The sequence below is a fragment of the Canis lupus genome, chromosome X (genome assembly GCF_048164855.1).
Source record: "Canis lupus baileyi chromosome X, mCanLup2.hap1, whole genome shotgun sequence".
NCBI lineage: Eukaryota > Metazoa > Chordata > Mammalia > Carnivora > Canidae > Canis > Canis lupus.
Genome location: NC_132876.1, coordinates 106,482,331 through 106,508,527, shown reverse-complemented (window position 1 = coordinate 106,508,527; position 26,197 = coordinate 106,482,331). Strand labels below are relative to the sequence as shown.

The window sequence follows — 26,197 nt, the reverse complement described above, 5'->3', positions numbered from 1 at the left end:
ATTCTGTTCTACTGATATATTTTTTCACCAACACAATGCTGTCTTAATTACTGTATATTTATAATAAGTCTTAAATTGACTAGTGTTAGTCCTCCAACTTTGTTCCTCTTTCTCAAAACTGTGTTGGCTATTCTAGGTATTTTTGCTGTTCACATAAACTTTAGAATCAGTTTGCCTATATCCACAAAGTAACTTCCCGGGATTTTGATTAGGATTGCATTCACTCTATATATCAATTTAGAAAAATCTAACACCGTGACAATATTGAGTCTTCCTACCATGAACATGGAATACTTCTCCATTTATTTAGTTCTTTGATACCTTTCATTAGAGTTTTGTAGTTTTCCTTATATAGATCTTGTACATATTCTGTTAGATTTATATCTTTCATATTTTGGGTACTAATATAAATAGAAATATGCTTTTAATTTGAAGTTCCACTTGTTCATATAGAAAAGCAATTGACTTTTGTATATTAATGTTGTATCCTGTAATCTTACTATAATTGTTTATTAGTTCCAAGAGCTTTTTTTTTTCAATTCTTTCTGATTTTCTACATAGTTCATCATGTCATCTGTGAACAACTTTGCCCATTTTTAAAATGCATTATTTGGGTTTTTATTGATTAGTTTGAAGAGTTACTTATATATTATGATTATTAGACCTTTATTAGGGTTGACTTGCAAATATATTTTCCCATTGTGTGGGCTCTTTTCAGTTTCTTGATAATGTTCTTTGGAACACAAGAGTATTTAATTTTGATTAAATTCAATTTAGCATTTTTCCCCTTTTCTTACTTATGATTTTATTGTCAGGGCTAAGAAATCATTGCCTAATCCAAGGTCAAAAGGTTTTATAACTAGTTTTTTTCCAAAAATTTTACAGTTTGAGCTCTTATATTCTGGTGGTAGGTCCATTTTGGCCTTAGTTTTATGTATAGTGTGAGACAGGCATAAAACTTGATTCTTTTGAATGCTACTATCCAGGTGAACAGCGCCATTTGCTGAAAAGATTATTTGTACCTCCAGAGAATTGTCCTGATATCCCTTTAAAAATCAATTGGCCATAATTATACAGGTTTATTTATTTACTCTCAATTCTATTCCTTTGATCTGTAGGTCTCTACCCTTCTTTCAGTACCACAGAGTATTAATTTTCAAAGATCTGTAATAAGTTTTGAAATTGAGAAATATGAGTCTTCCAATTGTTATTCTTTTAAAGACTGTTTTGACGATTTTGGATCTCTTGCATGTACATAAGAAATACAGGATCAGTTTGTTAATTTCTGAAAATGCAGATGGGATTTCGATCAGGATTATGTTGAATATGCAGGTCAATTTTGGGAGTATTGCCACTGAAAATATTTAGTCTTCCAATGCATGAACACTGAAGGCCTTTGCATTTTCTTACATATTTGTAATTTATTTCAACTATGCTTTGTAGCTTTCAGATAATGAATTTTGTATTTAGTTTACTAAATTTATCCCAAAGTATTTTATTATTTTAGTGCTGTTAAAGATAAAATTGTTTTCATAATTTCATTTTAGACTATCCATTTTAAATTTACAGAAATACAATAGATATGTTTTTGTAATTGATCTTGTATCATAAAGCCAAGATAATGTCATCCAACTCAACGTCGTTTATTTATTTTTCTTCCTTAATCGCACTGATTAGAACAACCTTCAGTATCCTGTTGAATAGATGTGGCAAGAGTGAGCATCCTGGACTTGCTTCTGATCTTAACTACCTTTTGCCATTAAGTATGTTAGCTGTAGGTTTTTCATAGATGCCTTTCATCAGATTAAGGGAATTACCTTCTATTTTTACTTTGTTGAGTACTTTTATCAGGAAAGGGTGTCAGATTATACAGATGCTCTTTCCGCATCTATTGAGATGGTAATATGGTTTTTGTCCCTTATTGTATTAATATGATAAATTATATCAATTGGTTTTATACATTGAAACAACTTTGCATTCCTGGGATAAACCCAGTTTTGTAGTATACAGTTTTTTTCATATATTGCTGGATTCAGTTTGCTAGTATTTGGTTGCAAATTTTTAAATCTATATTAGTAAGAGCTATTTTTCTGTATTTTTCTTCTCAAATGATTTCATAAAATGAGTCGGTAAGTGTTCTCTCCTCTTCCATTTTTTCAAAGTTTGCCAAGAATTGGCATTAACTCTTTAGATATTCGGTACAATTCTAGTCATGGGCATTCCCTTGTGAGAAGTCTTTGATTACTAATTCTATTTCTTTGTCATAGGTCTATTTAGATTTTCCATTTCTTCTTGATTCAGGAGACTGTGCCTTTCTAAGAATTCTTCCATTTCCTCTAGGTTATCTAATTTTTTGGCATACAATTGTTCACAGTATTCCTTTATAATACCTTTAATTTTTATAAGGTTGGTAATCATGTCTTTCAGTCCTGATTTTAGAATGTGCATCTTCTATTTTTCTAAGTCTAACTAAATGTTGATTTTCTTGATATTTCAAAGAAGCAATCTGGAGTTTTGCTCATTTTCTCCACCACTTTTCTATTCTCTATTTACACTCTCATCCATAGCCTTCCTTTTTTCTACTTTCTTAAGGTGGAAATTTATGCTACTGATTTGTTTTTTAACATAGGCATTTAAATCCATATATTTTCTTCTAAGTACTGCTTTAGCTGTGTCCCATATGTTTTGGTATGTTGTGTTATTATTTGCAATCATCTCAAAACATTTCCTAATTTCCCTTTTGATTTCTTCTTTTTCCCTGTAATTATTTAGGATTGTGTTTAATTTCTACATATTTGTGAATTTTTCCAAAGATTATTTTTGATCACACACACAAAAAAAACTGGTCTCATTATGTCTGGCCTGATTTTTTATGTAGGTGCATCAAGAATAGTAATTAACCATTAAGTTTCCTGTGCATATATTATTTAGTGAATGAAGTCTAAAGAACTTCTGTCAAGAAATTTTCATGAGGGATTTTGGATTGGACTTGAAAAAGTATCTAATTATACTTTATATTATATCCTAGGACTAAGAAGCCAAGCCTAATATACCTTCTCCCAAATTTTACCTGCAGTGCTATGAATTTGGGTTATGTCCTCTCTCTTGAGGTGCCCAAAAATTTGCTAAGGTGTCTTGCCTGACAGAAACTGACCTTCTATAGCCCCTATGAGACTGAGGCCCTATAAGCAAGGCACCAAACTGGCTTACTTAGAAGGACTTCGTAACCATCTACATATGAAATCAATCCTTGTTACTTAATAATAAGCTTTCAATACTTGATCAAACTAGTATCATTTTAAAATATAACATCTGAGGTATGGTATGACTTTGGTTGGACAATTGATATATCCAATTACATCCTGGTAAAAAATGAGAGCAGATCCTCTTTGAGCCTATGCAAATAATTATATTTCCATGAAAAATAAGAAGTCTCAGTAAAAATGTTTTCTGAATTGAAAGGGGGCTTCAATGAGACTCAAAGTCCATTAAAAATGTTTCCAGTTTATGCAACCATAAAATAATAAATTCTGAGTTAAGAACAGCTTTTTTTTTTAAAAAGGGCTTTTAATAATAAATTTATTTTTTATTGGTGTTCAATTTGCCAACATACAGAATAACACCCAGTGCTCATCCCGTCAAGTGCCCCCCTCAGTGCCTGTCACCCATTCACCCCCACTCCCTGCCCTCCTCCCCTTCCACCACCCCTAGGTTTGTTTCCCAGAGTTAGGAGTTCTTTATACATCAGAAAAAATGGAAAATAAAATGATAGTGACATCACTGTAAGCAAGTAACAACAGTTATATCTTCAACAGATTAGTTGGTGCCATGTCCTTAGTTTTTCTAATTCTGATCAGCAACCTGCATTCCTGAAATAGATCTGCTTGCAGACTAAAATATTTCTCTAATTCCTAACATTCCATAGTCAGCTTGAAAGTTGTCTAAGCATCATGAGCTCATAGTCTTATCTAAGAGTCTATCCTCTGAAATATCAGTAGTTCATGGTATACCATAAAGTCCTTCCCACAAAGCCTTGAGACTTTTTCTCTTAATTTGTTTTTATAAATTTTTATAAATCTGAAGCTTGTAGCAGAGCATTCATGAAAGCATCAGGGGAAAGAATAGAACTATTTGACAGTAAGACCGGATGGCTATGGTAGATTTATCACAGTAACCAACAGTATAATAATGGTAGAAGAGTGAAATTCTCTACTGGAGTAAAATTCTCTACTAGAAGAGTAAAATTCATAAAGGCTTGATTAAGGATTCTCCTGAAGGTAATACTATATTGTTGACTGAGAAGGCACTGACAAATCTCCAGGATCTTGCTGTGAAGCTTACAATCTTTGATATATTAAGAATTTATCAAACCCAAAACAAATAATCCAGTCAAGAAATGGGTAGAAGACATAAACAGACATTTCTGTTGGCCAACAGGCACACGAAAAAATGTTCCACATCACTTGCCATCAGGGAAACACAAATCAAAACCACAATGAGATACCAGATACCACTTTACATGGGTAAGTATGGCTAAAATTAACAAGACAGGAAACAACAAATGTTGGAGAAGATGTGGAGAAAGGAGAACCCTCTTATACTGTTAGTAGGAATGCAAGCTGGTGCAGCCACTCTGGAAAACAGTTCAAAGGTTCCTCAAGAAGTTGAAAATAGAGCTACCCTACAACCCAGCAATTGCACTACTGAGTATTTACCCCAAAGATACAGATGCAGTGAAACATGTACCTGTAGTGACACCTGCACCTCAATGTTCATAGCAGCAATGTCCACAATAGCCCAGCTGTAGAAGGAGTTGAGATGTCCTTTGACAGATGAATGGATAAGAAGATGCAGCGTATACACACACACACACACACACACACACACACACACACAAAGGAATATTACTCAACCATCAGAAAGAATGAATACCTACCATTTACATTGACATGCATGGAACTGGAGGATATTATGCTGAGTGAAATAAGTCAATCAGAGAAAGACAATTATCATATGGTTTCACTCATACGTGGAATACAAGAAATAGTGAAAGGGGCCATAAGGAAAGGAGGGGAAACTAAATGGGAAAAAATCAGACAGGGAGACAAACCATGAGAGACTCTTGACTTTGGGAAACAAATTGAGGGTTGCTGGCAGGGAGGTGGGGGGGATGGGGTAAATGGGTGATGGGCATTAAGGAGAGCACATGGTATGATGAGCACTGGGTGTTACACTATATGTTGGCAAATTGAATTTAAGTTAAAGCTTATAATCCCTGAAATATTTATATTAATAAAATTTACTTAGATAAACTTAACCTTGGGAAGGCTGACCATTTCTTCTGATTTGGAAATTCTTCCCACAAAACTTTTACAATAATGTCAAACTAATTAAGATATATGGAGCTATCAAAAAATCCTAATTATTTCTGGCATCCATTTTTGATAAGATGAAATAACAAAACTTTGTGCTTTTTCATGAGACATGTGGGAAATCTCAAAGATAGTCTTAGGTATTAAATATACCCTAAGATATCTTGTTTATTTTTTAATGTAGATTTTGATCGTAGGAAGGCATAATAGAGTTTTCAGAGGATAACTAGTCATTTTACTAAGAATCATGGGTTTCTGCCTATTAATAAAACACAAAATAGTAATTAAGTATAGAAAAAGATAACACAACTCTAAGGCAGCTGAGCTCTTTCATAAGTAAGGAATCTTTGTTTTTTTGTTTAAAAAATAATGATCATTTCCACTGTTAAAAATCAGACCTCTGGGGATCCCTGGGTGGCGCAGTGGTTTAGCGCCTGCCTTTGGCCCAGGGCGCGATCCTGGAGACCCGGGATCGAATCCCACGTCGGGCTCCCGGTGCATGGAGCCTGCTTCTCCCTCTGCCTGTGTCTCTGCCTCTCTCTCTCTCTCTCTCTGTGACTATCATAAATAAATAAAAATTAAAAAAAAATCAGACCTCTGGGATGCCTGGGTGGCTCAGGGGTTGAGCGTCTGCTTGGTGTGTGATCCAGGCGTCCTGGGATCAAGTCCCACACTGGGCTCCCTGCAGGGAGTCTGCTTCTCCCTCTGCCTATGTCTCTGCCTCTCTCTGTGTATCTCTCATAAATAAATAAATAAGATCTTTTTAAAAAATCATACCTCTGAGCCAAGCAATGCACCTTGCCTATTTCTACAGCTGACATGGGGGGAAGCCAGGTTTCACTGAAGAGGAAATAACTACTAACAACTCTCAGTTTCTCCTCATTCCCTCTTTCTTTCATAAAAGAAATATTACACAAAATTATAATAAGGAATATACTCAAGTCACCAAAAAATTAGAGTACCTTAGGTGGAATTTGTAAACTGCTATCTTGGAAGGTTTTAAAGAAGGTAAAGAATAACATCTAGTAACATCCTCATTTAGAGTTCTAAGACAAAGTTATCATTTTAACAAAGAGAAAGTCAAATTCTAGAAATTATAGAAAGCTCCATTTCTATTAAGAATGTATTCAGCAGTAAAGGTTTCACAGGTTTTTTTTCTTATGATTAAAGCTACCAAAACTAAATTTGTCAAAATTTAAATACATTTTGTTGCTTTTCAGACTCAGTATTTGCAGCTATAATAAGCAAGAACAAATAAAAATTACCATTTTGTAAACTTTTTCAACTTCATTTTTTAAAAGATTTTATTCATTTACTTGACACGGAGAAAGTGAGAGAGAGCACAAGCAGGAGTAGAGGCAATAGGCAGAGGCAGAGGGAGAAGCAGGCTCCCCAATGAGCTGGGAGCCCATCATGGGGCTCGATCCCAGGACCCTAGGATTATGACCTGAGCTGAAAGCAGACCCCCCAACCGACTGAGCCACCCAGGTGTCCCCTTTTTCAACTTTCTATATACATTTTACATCCATTCAGAATACAATAAAATGACTCTCATGTAAAACCAACTTTACAACTGCAAATAAGCACTTGCATTTTTGCATTTCTGTCAATACTGCTCCTTGCATAGTCTGAACCACATATAACCAAAATAACTAACTTACATTTTTACAGAAAAAAATGGATAGACATTTGAAGACTTTGTCATATGCAAGCTTTTAGAGAACTATGAAAGCTCACCAATACAAATAACACAACTCTCTAGTCACTCACACCTTTCTCTAGTTAAAATGGCAAAAAGGAACATGTTCTTTAACATGATGAAAGATATAGCCACACCAGAGCAGAGAAGGAAACATTTCTAAATAGAAGTACAAAATCTTTGCAAACAATTTTTCAATGTTCAATCAGTCTTAAAAACTGTCTTATTTAATAATTATCTAAATTAAATTAAGACCAGTCCACAATTTTAAATTAACGAAGGATGTTTAAAATTATGTTTAAGATTTCAAACTTCAAAAAAAAAAAAGATTTCAAACTTCAAAGCACAATTACTGTTAATATGAATAGTTTTTGGAATAATGAAATAATTTAGTTGAATTCAAATCTATATTTTTTGTAATTTAAAATATTATATGGGAGTAATATAAGCTTATTTCATTAAGCCAGTATTAGAAGTTAAAAAAATTCTAAGTACTCTGAGTAAAAACAGATCAAAATCTTATTAAAAATATGTGTATTATACATTTTTATAAACTCAAGGAAAAAATATATATCTACTGCTTTTTTAAAACCAGAATTATTTAGTCTAATACATCAAAAGATTAATCTTTATTACATAAACTTAGATTTTAAAGATGTTTCTAAACTAGTTACTTCTCTTTTAAAAAAAAAGATTTTATTTATTTACTTGACAGAGAGAGGGAGAACATAGAAACAGGGGGAGCAGCAGAGGAAGAGGAAGAAGCAGGCTCCCCGCTGAGCAGGAAGCCTGATGTGGGATCCCAGGACGCTGAGATCATGACCTGAGTTGAAGGCAGGGGCTTAACCTAGTGAACCACCCAGGCGCCCTACACTAGCTATTTCTATAATATTATCAGTTCAATTTTTTTAATTTCCTGTGCATTTTGGAGATTTCTATTTATATAAGTATTTCCAAAAGAAAACAGATATCCATTATTCATCACACAAAGATCAAATGATCATATGATAAAAGCAAAGTTCCAATTATTGCTGCCACCAATGAAAATAATATACAGGTCATACATTAACCAGAAATAAAAATTAAAAATCAATAGGGGAAATGAAAAAAGCAAAATCTAAAGTAAGCAAAATTAGAGAATAAGGAAATCTAAAGCCCTATGCTGCTTACTTGGGTTTTATTCCTAAAGACAGAAAAGACTTAACTGGTCTGAAACTATCCATAAGGTATACTTCCCCACAAGGGCAGTTTACTTGTCTCTATGCAGTAAGAATATATGTGTATCTCAGTGGATGACCTACAAAACTGTTGGAAGTACAGTTTCCTGGAAGGCCAAGTCAGGACACTTATGCATATATAAAATAAATACATGTCAAATGTTTCCTGTGACTCATTAATTAGGGAACCAATAAGATGATAAAACTGATCCAAAGAACATTTGAGAAACAAGGTTTTAATAGGCAATGTTGCAATGAGATTACTTAGTTAGGTACAAAACTGGTAATGACCTACATGGCCATAACCTTGAAATTCTGGGATACCATTGTCAGAGAAAACAGAGGATGCAAGGTTAAATGGGAATGTCGGATGAATGGTGACTAAAATTATTTTAGTGTAAGTATGTCTTAAATATTGCCTGCATTTTTTATTTGCTGAAGCTGGTAATTCTACAATGGAAATATCTGTTCCGTTTGACAGAAACTATTTGCATTTCTTTTGGACAAAAAATTTACAAAATAGCCTCTGTACCTCCAGAGATTTAAACCAGCCCTGACAACAAAAAGTCAAGTCCAGAACTACACTGAAAGAATAGCTAGTAATTCCACAATATTTAGTAAACTTAGGATTTCCAAATCTTAGATAATTTTCCTAATGAGGCACAAGTTAAAAATATTAATTGGAAGACACTACTTATTACAAGATAACACTGGAAATTAGGATAAAAACAACAATCCCATAGATTATTTCCTTAAGTCTCTTTATATTCAATTTGAGGATGCATTAGTCATTTTTTTCCAGAGTACTATTTCGTGCAGGAGGTATTCTGATACTTAGAAGTGCCTATCAAGGGGCACGTGGCTGGCTCAATCAATAGGGTATGAGGTTCTTGATCTCGGGGTTGTGAGTTCAAGTCCCATGTAGAGCAAAGGGGAAAGAAAAGAAAAATTGGAAGGAAAGGAAGAAAAGAAAGACAGAAAGAAAAAATTGTTAAAAAAATAAAATTGCCCATCATCATCACAGATGCAGGTTGGAAAGGTTATCCTAAGCTGTATGGCATTTTCAATTGTAGAATTTTTTTAAAGATGTTATTTATTTATTCATAAATTACACAGAAAGAGGGGTAAAGACATAGGCAGAGGGAGAAGCAAGCTCCCAGTGGGGAAGCCTGATGTAGAACTCGATCCCAGGACCCCAGGATCATGACCTGGGCCAAAGGCAGATGCTCAACCACTCAGCCACCCAGGTGCCCCATTTGCAGAATATTTGATTCCAGAGAAGAAAACATAACAAACCTCACAATCAAATAACAAGGCAAAAATTGTCCACAAGTACTACCTGAGTAAGTTCAGTAGGAATATTTCCCTGCTGTGTTTCTCTCTAAAGCAGACCAAGATTTGCCACTCTACATTTCTGAAATGAGTCTGTCCTTCTACCAGGAAACTATGTAATAACTATATAAATATGCTTTTGAAAGAAAAGCTAATCAGTAAGTTATCTTAGTTGCTATGTTCAGCAAAGAAGAAATCTTCTCAATAGTTAGATAATATTCATATGATACCTATACAAAAAATTTCCTCAATGCAATCTAGCTAATTGATGTATTCATTTACTGAGATCTACATATATGTTGGACTCAGTTGATACTAATACAAACAGCAAGTTGGATCCCTACCTTTGTGTGTTCATATCTACTCGGTATTTGTATGAAGAGAGAAAACAATAAAAAAATTGGTAAACTAAAGCTATGTAACCAAACTTTAATAAATTCTTCAAATGGATTTCAGAACTTAAAGGTTAAATATATCTTCTGAAATACTGACAGTTTAATAAAAAGCCAATCTCAGCCTGACAATGAAATTTTTATTTCTCTTGTTGGTTTAAACTTTTGCAGTGTCAAAAACAACACCATCAGACAAAGAGCCACCTGGAAGGGCTGAAGAATAAAATCCTGAATTTAAAAAGAGGAAAAATTTTAAATATTAGAAAGGTGCCAATATATGTACTTAAAATTATAAAGTAAAAGTAATGATTAATACTAAATGGACTTATAAAATAGAAACTCAGCAGGTAAGAATGGGCTTTGCTCAGACACCTTATTCAAGCAATGACCAAAGTGATAAGGTGAAGACATAACAGAATCAATTAGAGAAAGTTTTTCAAAATATACAGAAGTACCTCATCCTACAGATTCAAATATCGTTTTGGTGGTTGTTACAGTTAGTTGCCTATGCAAAGTGTTATCTCCCTTTATAAGAACACAGATTTTACTGAAAAAGCGCTACATCCATAAATGCTCACCTCTCCAGATGTCTATAGCTAATGGGGATTCTGTGTCACAACCTAGCTTATAGGATAAAAGTGGAAGTCTACTGGGTGGGGCATCTAGGAAATCTAGTTTTGCTGAAAAGAGACACAGATCAAGCTAACATGTATTTGCCCTTTACTATTTTCTCTTCTTCCCGCCTGGAATAGGGAATGGTAACTTTTAAAGGTAGTGCCAATGTCTTTTTACCATAGGGAACAAAGCCTTACTCTAAGATTGGAGGAGCAGGAAGCAAAACGGAACTTGACTCAGTGACTTCTGTGACCAGCTGCACTTTTCCTAACATATCTGATAGTCTTGGTCAGAAAGAAAAAAAAATTGGGGATCCCTGGGTAGCGCAGTGGTTTAGCGCCTGCCTTTGGCCCAGGGCACGATCCTAGAGACCAGGGATCAAGCCTGCTTCTCCCTCTGCCTGTGTCTCTGCCTCTCTCTCTCTCTCTCTCTCTCTCTCTCTCTCTCTGTGTGTGTGTGTGTGTGTGTCTATCATGAATAAATAAATAAAATCTTTTAAAAAAAAAGAAAGAAAAAAATAGGTAATTTCCTATTTAGGTAAATCATGTCATTTGTTTTTTTGTACATGCAGCTGAATCCAAACCTAATAGTGATAAAGAACTGGAGGGAGGAGAAGGGGGAACATGAATAAGTATAGTCTGAAATTGTTCCCTGGGGAATTCTAATATGAACCCTCTTCTGCTCTATCAAGGACTATTCACTGGAACTATGGAATCACTATATTGTACACCGAAAACTAACATTGTTAACTATACTAGAATTAAAATGTTTAAAAATAATAAATTTTGCAAAGACAAACCATTCACCTACTCCAAGTCATTGAGACACAGGCCTACAAATCAAATATATCTGAAAGGTTTCTTCTAAATAGGGTCTTACAATGAAAAAATTATAGGGATGCCTGGCTGGCTCAGTTGGAAGAGGGTAGAACTCTTGATCTCAGGGTTGTGAGTTTGAGCCCCACACTGGTTGTAGAGGTTAAAAATAAAATCTTAAAACATTAATAAAAGAAAGAAATGATAATGCAACTTACCACATGGAATTAAACACAACATACTAAACAATGTACATTCTCTCACTCTTGATCTAGCTATACATATACACACCTATTACTCAAGTATAGTTTTTAAGAATGTAAAATTTTAACTCCTATGTCAAAAATTTTATTAAAAAACTAATGAAGGAATCCATAAAATGTTAAGACCAATTCAAAGAACACTCGAGGAGCTAAATATTTGTAGGCAATTCAATGAAGAATATTAGGATAAGATGGTTGCATTAAATACAAACCTAGTGAATGTCTACAGAGCAATAAAATACAAGCTAAACTGTATCCTTTCCACAAGACAAAAGTCATTTGCATCTCTACTGTATAAAAATTTACAATTTAACAGTGATCTCGCTACATGTGGGATCTTTAATCAATAGCCTTGACAGTATATGCATTGATATATCCATTATATCTCATTCAAACATACAATTTATCATTATTACCAAGTGTTACTGTGGTATGTTATTAACTCCAAACCAGATTTGTTGGGTGCTAGAAAAAGCCTTAGCTGTAACTAGCTGAAGGAAATATTATGACTTGATTTGCTTCTTACCTTGTTTTGATTGTTATCCACTGATGCTTATCTGTGTAGCAGCCCAGTTTACCATCCATGACATTGTACAGGGAACAGATCTCTTTAGTTGCCTTCACAGAAAATCCCACTGACATCTCAGTTATATAGCAAGCAATTGCTCAACGTAGAGACTAAATAACAGAGACTATGCTCATTGTATTTTAAACAGTTCTATGGCCTAATTGCTAATAGTTATTTAGCATAACTGTAAAACTTGTGCTAATTAACAAGGAATACCTTAACTCCAATGCCCCCCTTACAAAATAGGCTAATTATAGTTACATTTTATGGATAGATACCTTTTTCTCTCAGCTCCTGGTGCAAAACTTGAAGAGACCACCCTGGATTTTGGAGGAAAAAAATAATTTTGTCAAGAAGCATTGCCTCAAAACTTTCCCACTCACTGCTTAAAATACCTTGGCCCAAAACTGACTTCTGGCTATGGCCAAGTGAGGAGCTTGGCAAATCCTCTCCCCAAAAAGCAACTACAAAGCTGAACAAAATTGACAAAAACAACCGTTTCAGCACTATGGCAGTAGTCCAAAGACATACAACAATGTAAGAAGCATTTATGCTTGAAAAGCTGCTGAATACTGAGTACAAATATTAAGTCTGTGGCATTTTTGCTTGGAGTGCTCCTAACACCCCTCCAGCTCCATTGTCATGGTAGGCCAGGAGGGCAGACAGCTTCACTAATGTGATCGAAATAGAGTGAGACTCCTTAAATACACAATAGTGGAATACACATTCTTTCCAAGTACACAAGGAAACTCTACAAAGATAGATCATATTCTGTGTCATAATGTAAGTCTCAAAGAATTAAAAGGATTCAAGCCACATTAAATATGTTCTCTGATCACTATGAAATTACATTAGAAGTTGTCAAAATTAATAATGGGAAACCTCACTAAAATGGAGTCAAGAAGTTTTTGGAAGGGGAGCTCTCAGGTTCTACTACTTGTAGTCAATTACAGACCCAACAGGAAGATGTGCTTGGCCTTACATGAACTGGACTTGACCTTGAACGTGGATATTACTCTACTACTCCGGCTGGAGGAAGAAATGCTTTCCTTATCTCTGTGCCACCTCCCATATAGCAATAGCTCAGCCAACGAAAAGCCACCATACTTCAAACTCCCAGTTTATGCCAATGGACTTTTAAGTCCTAACAGCCCTCCCAATTTACTCCTTTTCTCCTTAACAAAGCCTACCTCTTCTCTGTCCCCCTGACTTGTCTATGGCTTTACTCCACCTTTTTGTCCCAAATTGCAATTCTCTTTCATTCCTGAATAAGCCCATCTTTTGCTGATACAATAACTGGCAGTCTTTGCTTTTAAAATTAACAAAAAAAGGGCAGCCCAGGTGGCTCAGCGGTTTAGTGCCATCTTTGGCCCAGGGCCTGATCCTGCAGACTCAGGATCAAGCCTCCCACATCAGGCTCCCTGCATGAAGCCTGCTTCTCCCTCTGCCTTTGTCTCTGCCTCTCTCTCTCTCTCTCTCTCTCTCTCTGTCTCTCATGAATAAATAAATAAAACCTTAAAAAATAAAATAAAATTAACAAGAACAAGAAGATTTCTGTAAACTAAATATCATGTTTCTAAATAGCCCACGGATCTAAGAAGTAAACCAAAAGTGAAATTAGAAGTCTTTCGAACTAGATGAAAATGAAAACACAACTTATTAAAATGTGCAGGATGCCGCTAAAGTTGTATTCAAGATAAAATGCCTATATTAGAAAAGAATAAAGTTCTCAAATTATCTCAACTTTCACTTTAAGCAACCAAGATGTCCTTCAAAAGGTGAATGGATGTAAAGAGTGTGGCAAATAAATAACGATGGAGTATTACTTAGCACTAAAAAGAAATGAGCTATCAAGGCACAGAAAGAAAGGAAGAAAACTTAAATGCACATTGCCAAGTGACAGAGGCTAATATTGTTCTAGCTATACGATATTCTGGAAAAAGCAAAACTATATAGAGATTAGAAAGATCACCAGTTGCCAGGGGTTTGGGAAGGGAAGAGAAAAGAATGAATAAATAGAGCACAAGGGAGCACAAGCACATTAAAACTATTCCGTATGTTATTATTGTAAGGGTGGACAAATGTCATTCATTATACATTTGTCAAAACCTATACAATGTACAACACAGAGTAAACTCTAATATAACGACTTTCATTAATAATAATGTATTAATATTGGCTCATTAATTTTAACAAAAGTACCACACTATTTCAAGATGTTAGTAAGACAGGAAACTGTGTTGGGGAGGGGTAATGTGGGTATATGGGAACTGTGTATCTTGGGCTTGAGTTTTCTGTAAATCAAAAATGGCTAAAAAAAATAAAGCACACTTTATACATTTATTTCCAAACTACTTATGCAACCCTTGCAAAGTTCAACAGATTTGGTCCCTTATTTATAATTGTGGCCAAGACTTTAAAAATCAAATGGGAGAGGTGGTCAAACTAATTAACAGAAGTAAATATTAAAGTTCCCACCATTTTCAGGACTATTCTGCTACAGTCACTCCACTCTTCTCTACTAAAGTACATTGAACTTCTAAGACCTAATTGATCTCATATTTCAATACCCTAGAAGGTCACATCATTCAGTTCTTATAATACAGTGAGTTCAGGCCATGTATTTTAGCTTTAATCATGTTGTCTTGTTGAAATACAATATTATCTTCAACAATTAATGTTTCTTATCCTTAAGAGCAGAGAACAGAATCCCTTCCTCGGTGTTCCTCACAAATCTCAGTACCATGTGAAATATGAAGTACGTTTAAAAATATTGCTTTATTTTCATGTTTAGACCAAATGTATTAAATGGTCTAAATGTTAGTTAAATGTTGAATGTTAGTTAAAAATGTTAGTTAAAAATGTTGAATAGCATGGATTTACTACTGATTTAAAACTTAGAATGTTTGAGTTAAAATTCCTCTTCATAAAAATATCCCTTTAAAACATAGTGAATTAATGCTTCCTAACTTCCTAAAGTTATATGAACCCCAAAAGCTTATGTCATCTTCAGCTGGGATTATGAAACCCATTATATCTCAACAAGCAGAAACAAAACTAAGACAACTCTTCTTTCTCTCTAGTGCTTCATCATCTCATTTAGTTTCCAGCCCCAAAGGGAAGAAGATAAGGTGCAGCAGTCCTGGAATAGTTAGAAAAGGAGAGAAATCACATATTAAGTGATAATTAAGAACAGAAATAAGGAGAAATGACCTATGGTATTTTGGTTTGAGATATCACAGGACACTTCTGCGTGATGGGCATAAGAAAAGGATGCACAACTGTGGACAAGAACGTAGAAGGAAAGACTACACTGGCAGAAAACAAAGCAATATAGTATTTTTTTAAGATTTATTTATTTATTTATTTATTTATTTATTTATTCATGAGAGACACACAGAGAGAGGCAGAGACATAGGAAGAGGGAGAAGCAGCCTCCCTGTAGGAGCCCAACGTGGGACTCTGGGACTCAATCAATCCCGCAACTCCAGGATCACACTCCGAGCCGAAGGCAGAGCTCAACCAGTGAGCCACCCAGGCATCCTGAAACAAAGCAGTATTTTAAATTGAAATTTTTTACTTGTATAAAAACATTAATATAGTTTTTTAAAAGTCAAATCTATAAACAAGAAATATTCTGAAAAGTTTAGCTTCTATTTGTCCCTTGGTCTTATTCCCTACCTCCATCATAGTGGGGCTTCTATTTTATATTTTTATTTTTTTTTAGTATTTTGGCCTGTTTTTACTTTAATTTTTTATAAATTTATTTTTTATTGGTGTTCAACTTGCCAACATATAGAATAGCACCCAGTGCTCATCCCGTCAAGTGCCCCCCTCAGTGCCCGTCACCAAGTCACCCCCACCCCCCACCCCCGCCCACCTCCCTTTCCACCACCCCTTGTTCGTTTCCCAGAGTTAGGAGTCTCTCATGTTCTGTCTCCCTCTCTGATATTTCCCGCTCATTTTTTTCTCTTTTCCCTTTTATTCCCTTTCACTATTTTTTATGTTCCCCAAGTGAATGAGATCATATAATGTTTGTCCTTCTCCGATTGACTTATTTCACTCAGCATAATACCTTCCAGTTCCATCCACATCGAAGCAAATAGTGGGTATTTGTCGTTTCTAATGGCTGAGAAATATTCCATTGTATACATAAACCACATCTTCTTTACCCATTCATCTTTCGATGGACACTGAGACTCCTTCCACAGTTTGGCTCTTGTGGACATTGCTGCTTTAAACATAGAATCTGGGGGCACCTAGGTGGCTCAGTGGTTGAGCGGCTGCCTTTGGCTCAGGTCATGATCCCAGGGTCCTGGGATCCAGTCCCACATCAGGCTTCCTGCAGGGAGTCTGCTTCTCTCTCTGCCTCTCTGTGTCTCTCATGAATAAATAAATAACATCTTAAAATAAAATAAAAAATAAAATAAAATATAATCTGACTGGCAGCCTCTGTTGAAACTTCTCTTACATATTGTTCTGCTATCTTTTCTTCTTTGCCTGTACTCTTATGTGATTAATGTGATGTCTTCTTATAATTTTTTAAAGAATTTGAGCTTTGTCTTTCCTAAATTTTAGGAAAACCCACAATGAAAATAACTTTAATGATGTAAAAAAAAGACAACCCAAAGGGATGAAAAACTAACCTGTCATCTGTTTTTAGAATGAGAGAAATTTCAACTAAGACAACACTGATGCAAAGACTGAAAACATTGTTGTTGGCAACTATGTTAAGCTCCTCTAAAAGGCAGTTGGAAGACACTTTTTTCCTCTGAATTCTTTATTCAGAAACTTAAAGCTTGTACCAACTAGAGAGCTGGGCATCCATCCTTCTACTGACTAGTCATCTTTCTGACTCCAATCCTTCTACCTCTGGTTTGTATCTTGCTACAAGCACTTTGAGGCTGAAATTTCCAGAAGGCTGGAGAGCCAAAAGTGGATAGGAAACTCTCAGAAGCATATCAAATTCTGAAACAGAAGGTACTTACACATGAATACCACAGGCAGAAAGAGATAAAATGAGGGTCCAAAGGGAGCACAGAAAGGAAATTACAGTATTTTTTAAATTATCTGTTAATTGCTCCAGATAAGAAGGATAGGAGAATGTTCTAAATCAGTCCAATAATCCCACATTAAAAAATAGTAAGATAAGTGCTGCAAATTGGCCTGTACATATCAGCCAGTATTAGTCACTGATATGAAAAGAGGATTCGACAAATAGAACACAGGCATTCATATACCTTGTCAGTTCACAAACATCATTTCTGGATATTTCCTTAGTTATGTGAAGGTAAGCCAAACAGAAATACAAAACAACATACTGTCTATGAAACATAAGGGAAAAACATACCATCTGTAAAATGTAGGAAAGACAAAGCTCAAATTCTTTAAAAAATTGTAAGAAGACATCACATTAATCACATAAGAGTACAGGCAAAGAAGAAAAGATAGTAGAACAATATGTAAAGGAAAATGGATGAGCTAAGAGTCACAGTGAAATTAAAAACAATGCAAAATTAAGTCTCAAAAGAGGCAGTGAAGAGCAGAATTCCTTCTAAACATCAAATTAGGGGATCCCTGGGTGGCTCAGCGGTTTCGCGCCTGCCTTTGGCCCAGGGCACGATCCTGGAGTCCGGGGATGGAGTTCCGCATCAGGCTCCCTGCATGGAGCCTGCTTCTCCCTCTGCCTGTGTCTCTGCCTCTCTCTATAAATAAAAATAAATCTTAAAATAAATAAATAAATAAACAAACAAACATCAAATTACTGGAGTGGATGCTGATTAAATTAGTGGGTGCATTTGGGAAGTTCTTGCAGAAGGAAAAAAAGAAGAAAGTTTAAACTAGTTGACAATATATAAAAAATGAAGAGCCAATTTCAGAATTAGTCTTTTTCAGGAAAGGAAGGAACTGGAATAGAAGCAGTAATAAAATTCATGATGAAAAAAAAACAAAGAGAAAAAATGCAAAGAGGAATATTGAAAGAGCTCACTATATACCAGGCAAAAGTGATTTCAACAATTCCAGTTTTAGATACATACTAACAAAAATACTTACCTTCAAAGATATTGGGTGAAAAAAGCTTGTAAGTATTCATGTTGAATAGCACAGATTAATCACAAAAGATTAAGACCTGAATGAATTCAAGATTTTTTCCCGCTATACCTAAAATAAGGCCTGGTAATTAGCCACAAGTCAACCAATGTTTGTTCGACCAACAAATAAAATGACAAATGAATGTGCAATGGCAACACAAAACAGGAATTCAGAAAACAGAACATTCATGATCTTCATTAAAAAAAAAATGAAAAAAAAAAAGCAAGAACTAATGACTTAACTATAGTTTCCTAAGGGATTATTCAAATAAACCTATCAGCTATGAGGATGTTTAGGTACAGGAACCCTGGCACACCCCCCTGTGGGACTGTGAGATCAGAAAAAGTTAATAGCAAGTGTCAAGTGGAAACTACTGCAAGAGAGAAACATATTTGCTTTGAATATTGTCCTGTTAAATTCACAGCTACTAAAAAAGAAGAAGATTCAGGAAAGACAGGGAAATGTGATTGATACCAATCTAAAATAGAACTGTACTCCGAAGCTAACTATTAATATTTGAAAATTTTAGAAAGAAGGGAACCACTTAAATATTTGTATATAAATCACACCCATACTGTCCCAGGCAACTTTTCTCTTTCTCTTAGAGCTATTACTGGATATTGAACATGCTCTGCCATTTGTGTATTGTAGGATAGAGTGAAGGTGATTACAAGCAAGCTTTTAGGAACACTTACAATGGACCGAGGTACACTTAAGTCCTTAAATGGCTTGGAAAAACATGTGCAGCCCCTTCACTGATGGCTCACAAGTGGAAATAAGGGTAGTATCATTAAAAATATGCTCAACACTGTTACTACAGCAGGCCTAGAAAGACTTAATTTGGAAACAAGAATACCCTGGAATGACATTTTCATCAAAGTCACAACTACAAACTCATAGCAAGAAGCCTGAGGAAAATCTTTATCTCTGCCATCCAAACCTATATAAAGATATAGTACATTAATGACATTGGTCATTCAATCACGATGGCATCTTTTAACTAAACACACTGATAGTTAAAAAAAAAACTCCATTTCTTTTTAAATTTTATTTTATTTAAATTCAATTTGTCAACATATAGTATAACACCCAGAGTTTCATTCAATTTCCTACATTTCATACTTAAAACTACAAGATTGTCTGCTGATTCCTGTGGTGGATGAATGACATGGATGATGTCATAAATCCTCAAAGAAGAAAAATAAATAAATAAACACACTGATAGGCCTGGTCTTTTGTATTAGTGATCTACTACTACATTAATGCTGCATAACACATTATCTCAAAAAAAAAAAAACCACATTATCTCAAAATTCAATAGCTCAAAACAAAAACTATTATTTCTCTTTAGTCCATGGGATGGCTGTGTGGTTCTGCTGATCTGACCCAGACTTAGCTGATCTCTATCACCTTAGTTGGCCTTGTTCATTTGTCTTTGGTCAGCTGGCAGGTTGGATAATGTCTACCAGCTCTAAGATGATCTTGGCTGGGATGACACAATTTTCTTCCGTGTATGTCTCCTAATCTTCCAGCAAGCTGGCCTGGGCAGATTCTCATGGTAGAGGCAGGGGAACATGAAAGGAAGCCAAAAAGTGCAAGAAATTTCTCAAGACTGCCTGCATCAACTTTGTTACTGTCCCATTAAAAAAATTAAATCACATGACAACCACAAAGTCAATGTGGGGAGGTACTACCAAAAGGTGAGACTACACAAAGGTATAAAATGAGGCCACAATAATCCCACCACACTATGGAAATGGACAGAAGGTATTACTCTAGTAAAACTGCTCTTAAATAGGGGTGCCTGGGTGGCTCAGTTAAACAGCTGACACTTGGTTTTAGCTCAAGTCTTGATCTCACGGTTTTAAGTTCAATCCTCACATTGGGCTCCAAGCTGGGCACAGAGCCTACTTAAAAAAAGAAGTTACCCCTAGACAAAACTCATCACTAGTAAACTAAAAGCAATTAAACTTGATTAGCGTAGAGCCATGCTAACAATTATCTAGCAAGTCTAGAAATAAGATTAAAAGAAATTACAATGTGTTAATGTGGTTTTGAGAGCTAACTTTAATTCCTTCAATATTAGTATTCCTCCAAGCTTTTTCTCCAGATAAAGTATCTATTACAAACAGTGTATTTATTTGGAGGGGGGGTATCTGTCTTGATGTGTAAAGTATCATTACTTTCTTTTACAACACACAGGTTTTTTTCTTGAAAGTCCTAATTTTATTACTGTCAGATACTCCAAATATACACACCATTACACACAAATACATTCTCCCCTTTCACAACTTCATTCCTAAAAGAGCTATACTTTCAACTTCATCCCTAAGAGAGCTATACTTTCCTGTGAGTTAGTTCATATTATGGAGGAAAGAGGTGGTATGCAATCTTCTCTGCTTATTAGAATCACATGGAAACTCAACAAAATACTACTATCTGGGTCCCACTCACAGAGTTTTTCATGTAAGTGATCTGAGATGTGGCTTGCACGTTATTATTTTAAAAGTTCCTCAAAAGATTCTAATGCGCAGAAAGGATGGAGAACCACTGACTGTCAAGCGTTTGCCACTGTTGGTCATTTTGTCATGGTTATTATCAGCCTTTCTTAACTAGCGCTTTGTTCATTTGATACAACTGGAGACAGAGACAGAAAGGAAGGGAGACAGAGAAAGCAGATGAAAATCTTTTCCAAGACCAGCAGGTTTTCATTAAGATATTTTAAAACAACAGTCTTCCAAACATTATCACAGCAATGATCCAGACTAGAAAATTATGACAATGGAACAAACAAAAAGAACACAATATAGGGGCACCTGGCTGGCTCACTTGGTTAAGTATCTGCCTTGGGCTCAGGTCGTGATCCCAGGGTCCTAGGATCAAGCCTTGCATTGGGCTCCCTGCTCAGCAAGGCATCTGAATCTTCCTCTGCCCCTCCTTCCAGCTCATGTTCATTCTCTCTCTCCCTCTCTTTTGCAAATAAATAAATATTTTTTAAAAATAAAAAATAAAGCAAAATTTCCCTTTAGAAAAAAAAAACAAAACAAAACAATGTAGAGGCTGCTTTTAGGCAGCAGGCTTGAGCAATGGAGACCCAAGATAAAATGACCCACAGCAACCACCAAGCTGAAAGCAAGCAGGCTCATCAGCCGACCCATCTCACAATATTCATAGGCCCTAGCTGACCAATAGGCTACTTAAAACTGGGCAGAGGTACCAAAAAATGAAAATTCCGTACGTTCCCATACTTCCTCACTCCTACAGCCCCCACCTATGCCTCCTGGTAAACAGTTCTGCTCTGCTGTACTGCGAAATGCTTCCTTGAAGTATAGTAAACATCTATGGCCTTTGTTCTGCCTTGGGAGAAGTATTTTTTTAAGATTGTATTTATTTATTCATGAGAGACACAGAGAGAGGCAGAGACACAAGCAGAGAGAGAAGCAGGCTCCATGCTGGGAGCCTGACATGACACTTGATGCCCTGGGCTGAAGGCAGTGCTAAATGACTGAGCCACCCAGGCTGCCAGGGAGAAGTCTTTCATGGCCCATGCCTCCACCTGACCAAGTCCCTTCACAGATTTGCCCTTCTCAAATCTACCCCAGTAGTTCTCTATTCAATCATAACATAGCAAGCAGCAAAACTAAGACTTTCTAGAAGAAAAATATGAAACAGTACCAATTAAATCTTTTATAAATTTAAGAGATAATATGAAGACATGAACACCTAAAAACAGAGAGTGATATGGGAAACAAAGGCATTAGAAAAAATTATTAAATTTCTTTACTACCTACAGCCCATTGACAAGTCCTTGAAACAAGCAGGGTGACATTCCTCTTGTGACTTAAACTGCCTCAATATTAATACTTTGCTAAGGGCAAAGGAAATCTTAGCCCAACTACCATGATCTTGTAAGTCTACTTTAACATATAAAAATTCCTTTAGAAATTTCCTTTATTACTCAGCCATCAGAAAGGATGAATACCTACCATTTGCTTCATGGATAGAACTGGAGGGTATTATGCTGAGTGTAGTAAGTCAATCGGAGAAGGACAATCATCATATGGTTTCACTCACATAAGGAATATAAGAAATAGTGAAAGGGATCATAAGGGAAGGGGGGAAACTGAGTGGGGAAAAATTAGAGAGGAACACAAACCAGAAGAGACTCAAGACTCTGGGAAACAAACACAGGGTTGTAGAAGGGGAGGTGGGTGGGGTTGAGGTAACTGGGTGCCAGGCACCAAGGAGGGAATGAGCCAGGCTCTTGATTGGATAAGCACCGGGTGTTATACTATATGTTGGCAAATTGAATTTAAATGAAATATTTTTTTAAAAAAAGAAATTTCCTTTATCTCTAAACCCCCCAAGATACATATTGGCAATCATCCCCCAAGCATAAGGCCCACCAATGAAGATCTTTAGAGTCTCATGGCTAAGGTTTTATTAGATGGTAATTAATGACCCTTTCCCAACAATAGCTAGCCCCCTCAAGGTCCTAGATACCTTACTTCCAAAATTCCTTAGAGACTTAAGCTATCCCTAACCCCCTCCCAACTTGAAAGTAGATAATGGGCCATTCCCTGTGACCCCAGTGCAGCTCTTTCAGCCCAAGGGTCCTGTCCCGGTGTTTTAATAAAATCACTTTTTTTGCACCAAAGACATCTCAAGAGACTTTGTCCAAGATATAACAGATTACAGAAACCAGCTTATAGGTGAGATCTCTCCTCAGCCTTTCAAAGAACTTTCTGGGGATCCCTGGATGGCTCAGCGGTTTGGTGCCTGCCTTCTGCCCAGGGCATGGTCCTGGAGTCCTGGAGTCCTGGGATCGAGTCCCACGTCGGGCTCCCTGCATGGAGCCTGCTTCTCTCTCTGCCTATGTTTCTGTCTCTCATGAATAAATAAATAAAATCTATTAAAAAAAATAAAAGAGCTTTCAAATTCAGCATTTAATTTTACCTTTGTTAATTTCACAATTGTATCAGATTGTACAATAGGAGTATGTATAGGTTTTCATTAAGATGTTTTCACATAATAGGTACAGATCCGTAAAGCAAGATCTCTAGAATTTAATTATTTCCTTCCAGAAGCTTAAAGGGAGAACTGTCAAACATCAATTCATTCAACCCTAGAGTTGATTACTCCGATCTAGTTGGTGCCTCCTTCCTGAGCTACTTGGAAAGCTGCTACCAGATGGAGAATAGTTCCTCTTAAGAGCAATTAAGACCTCTCAAGTGTGACTATTTAAAAGGCAGAAGCTTTAAAACACATACGTCTGTCAATTATTTCCTATAAAATGTCTTAAGGACTATTACAAAGAGAAAAGACCAGCAGCTCTGTTTCTGAGCTTCCTGCTAAGGCTCCATCCTGAGACTGCAATTTTATCTGTTTACATATGAAGAGAAGGAAATTTTGCCACCCCAAGATATGCCTTTGACGGATCGATTATTTTAAGCTGGTTATTTTTAAGAAACTGCAAACACAGGAGTAGCTCTGAATACCAAATTGAAGTGACCCCTTTATAAAAGGCATTTGCATTTATACGGGAAATCTCCATTTGTAAGGGTGTCTCCCCGGGCTCTACCAGGAAGGAGGGGATGACTCTAAATCTCTGGAAATAGTTATCAAGGCTGAAGGCAAGGACTTGCATCTGCCTAACAACTATTTCCTTGTTCACAGTGCCTTCCTGGTATCCTCCACAAACTGACTTACCACCCTCAAAAAGTTCTTTATCTTTAGCCAGAAATGGTGTCGAAACCAATGGCTTGGGCTATTTAGGGGAGTTACTAAGGTTTTCTGGGTCTCTCCCAAGCACACTGGAGGCATACCTACTATGAAACTTCTGGTTTTCTCCTGTTAATTTGTCTTACATCAATTATTAGACCAACCAAAAAGCCTACCAGGGAATAAGGGTAAACTTCTTTCTTGCGGCTTTTATTAAGAGAAATGTTGGAAAAACTAGACCTCTCTCAAAGTACTGATTTCACAGGTAAGAAAACGTCGAGTCAGAAAGCTCCGTCGAGTCAGAAAGCCTTCTAAAGAGCATTTAAATACTGTTTTTCCCTTTTCAGTACATACCCAGTTCCAAAAGAAAACCACCCCTCCACACATTAAACATTAAATGTTATTATTAAAGAACTTGATTTTCATTTTAAACTTACTCTGAATTTTCATCCGGGCAGTACTTTCTCAGACTTTGGATATAAAACGCTCATCTGCCCACCTGTATTAAGTCGATTATGTTATAAAAGAGAGATCCCATTTTCACCTACCTGAATCAGCTAATTATGCAAAACAGCATTTCCTTAGAAGTCTGTTATCTTTGTGGACAGAACAGAGTTCAACCGAGTGACAGATCTTCCTTTTATTTCCCTTTTTCTTTATTTCCTTTACTTAGGAAAAGTCTCTAAGGAAACATGGCCTTGTGTAGCCTCTTTGACTATCTTGACTTCCAGCAGGGAAAAAGTGTTATCAGTTACCATGACAACCCTATTTTCCCAGAGCTCCCTGCTGCACCTCATTTGCACTAAACAGGAACAATCATTATTATTCAATGAAGGCTCTGATAAAGCTCTTTTCTTTTTAATAGTTTGCAATACTCCTTGAAGCCTTCCTTTCTACAAAGTGAAAAGGTTCTTAGAGAAAATACATTGAGTTTTCCCAAGAAAAGGTTAGGTTTGCCACCTGTCCATCAAACACAAAAAGCACAGTACAGCCCATGATACCTCTACCTTCTAGGCATGTTTGAAGTTTCTATGAAGAGTAGACTTTGATTTAGCCAAAAGTTTAGGTAAGATTTCCGATGTTCATTAACTAACCATTCTTCAAATTCTCTCACTTCTCTATTATTGTACTGGAAGATGGCTAGTTTGTGACTAATTTTTTTTTTAATTTTTATTTATTTATGATAGTCACACAGAGAGGGAGAGAGAGGCAGAGACACAGGCAGAGGGAGAAGCAGGCTCCATGCACCGGGAGCCCGACGTGGGACTCGATCCCGGGTCTCCAGGATCGCGCCCTGGGCCAAAGGCAGGCGCCAAACCGCTGCGCCACCCAGGGATCCCCTATGACTAATTTTTCATAAAAAATAACATGTAACTTTTCAAAGTGGCTTACACAATGACAACTTTTAAATTTCACGATGTCAATGGGACCAGAGATGGTGTAACTTTCAGGTGAGACTTGATCTAGCAAACATTCATTAATTTACCATTTTCTTCTTTACTGTCTCCCTGTATATGCTTCCTTCTAAGATTCCTTCTCCTTAATGATACACAATGTCAGCCTACGGTGTCCAGGAACTCCGTGCTTTCTTGTTTCTGTCTTACATAAAACAAATATGTCTTAAAGAATTTCTAGAAAAAAAATCTCTACTCATATGTATTGTCATGAACTGGGTCCTCTGCCCAAGGCCTGAATCAAGCATTGTGGCTACAGGAGTATGTTGACTGATGTGAGACAATCAGAATTCATCCCTTGGGAGTGTGAGTGGTAGGGAAAGTAGAGGTTTGGTGTATAGTATAGTGGTGTATAGTATAGTGGTGTATAGTATAAAGCACTTAGAAGGCATGGGAGAGACAGAGATATCTGAATATAATTAGGTGGCTTTTATCACTATGAAGGGGTTGGCACTCAGTATCTCAGAACAGTAAATATCCACAACCAGAGAGTAAAAGTTTATTTCTGGGCTCTCAATCCTCTTTCATTGGTCTATGTATTTTTATGCCAGTGCCATACTATTTTGATTACTATAGCTTTGGAATATAGTTCAATATCCGTATCATGCCTCCAGCTTTTTTGTTCTTAGGATTGCTTTGGGTTTGGGGGGTATTTT

General features: G+C 36.1%; 1 long non-coding RNA gene across 1 annotated transcript in view; it reads right to left on the bottom strand.

Annotated features, from left to right (window-relative positions):
- LOC140627458 (uncharacterized) overlaps positions 1–24,811 on the bottom strand; it is a 171,111-nt gene extending 146,300 nt beyond the window's left edge. The window contains exons 1-2 of the long non-coding RNA XR_012026186.1: positions 24,636–24,811; positions 12,552–12,593 (exon numbers count right to left, since the gene is read on the bottom strand). This is a non-coding gene — a long non-coding RNA (uncharacterized lncRNA). The remainder of the gene's footprint in view (positions 1–12,551; positions 12,594–24,635) is intronic.
- Positions 24,812–26,197: the final 1,386 nt, after the last annotated feature.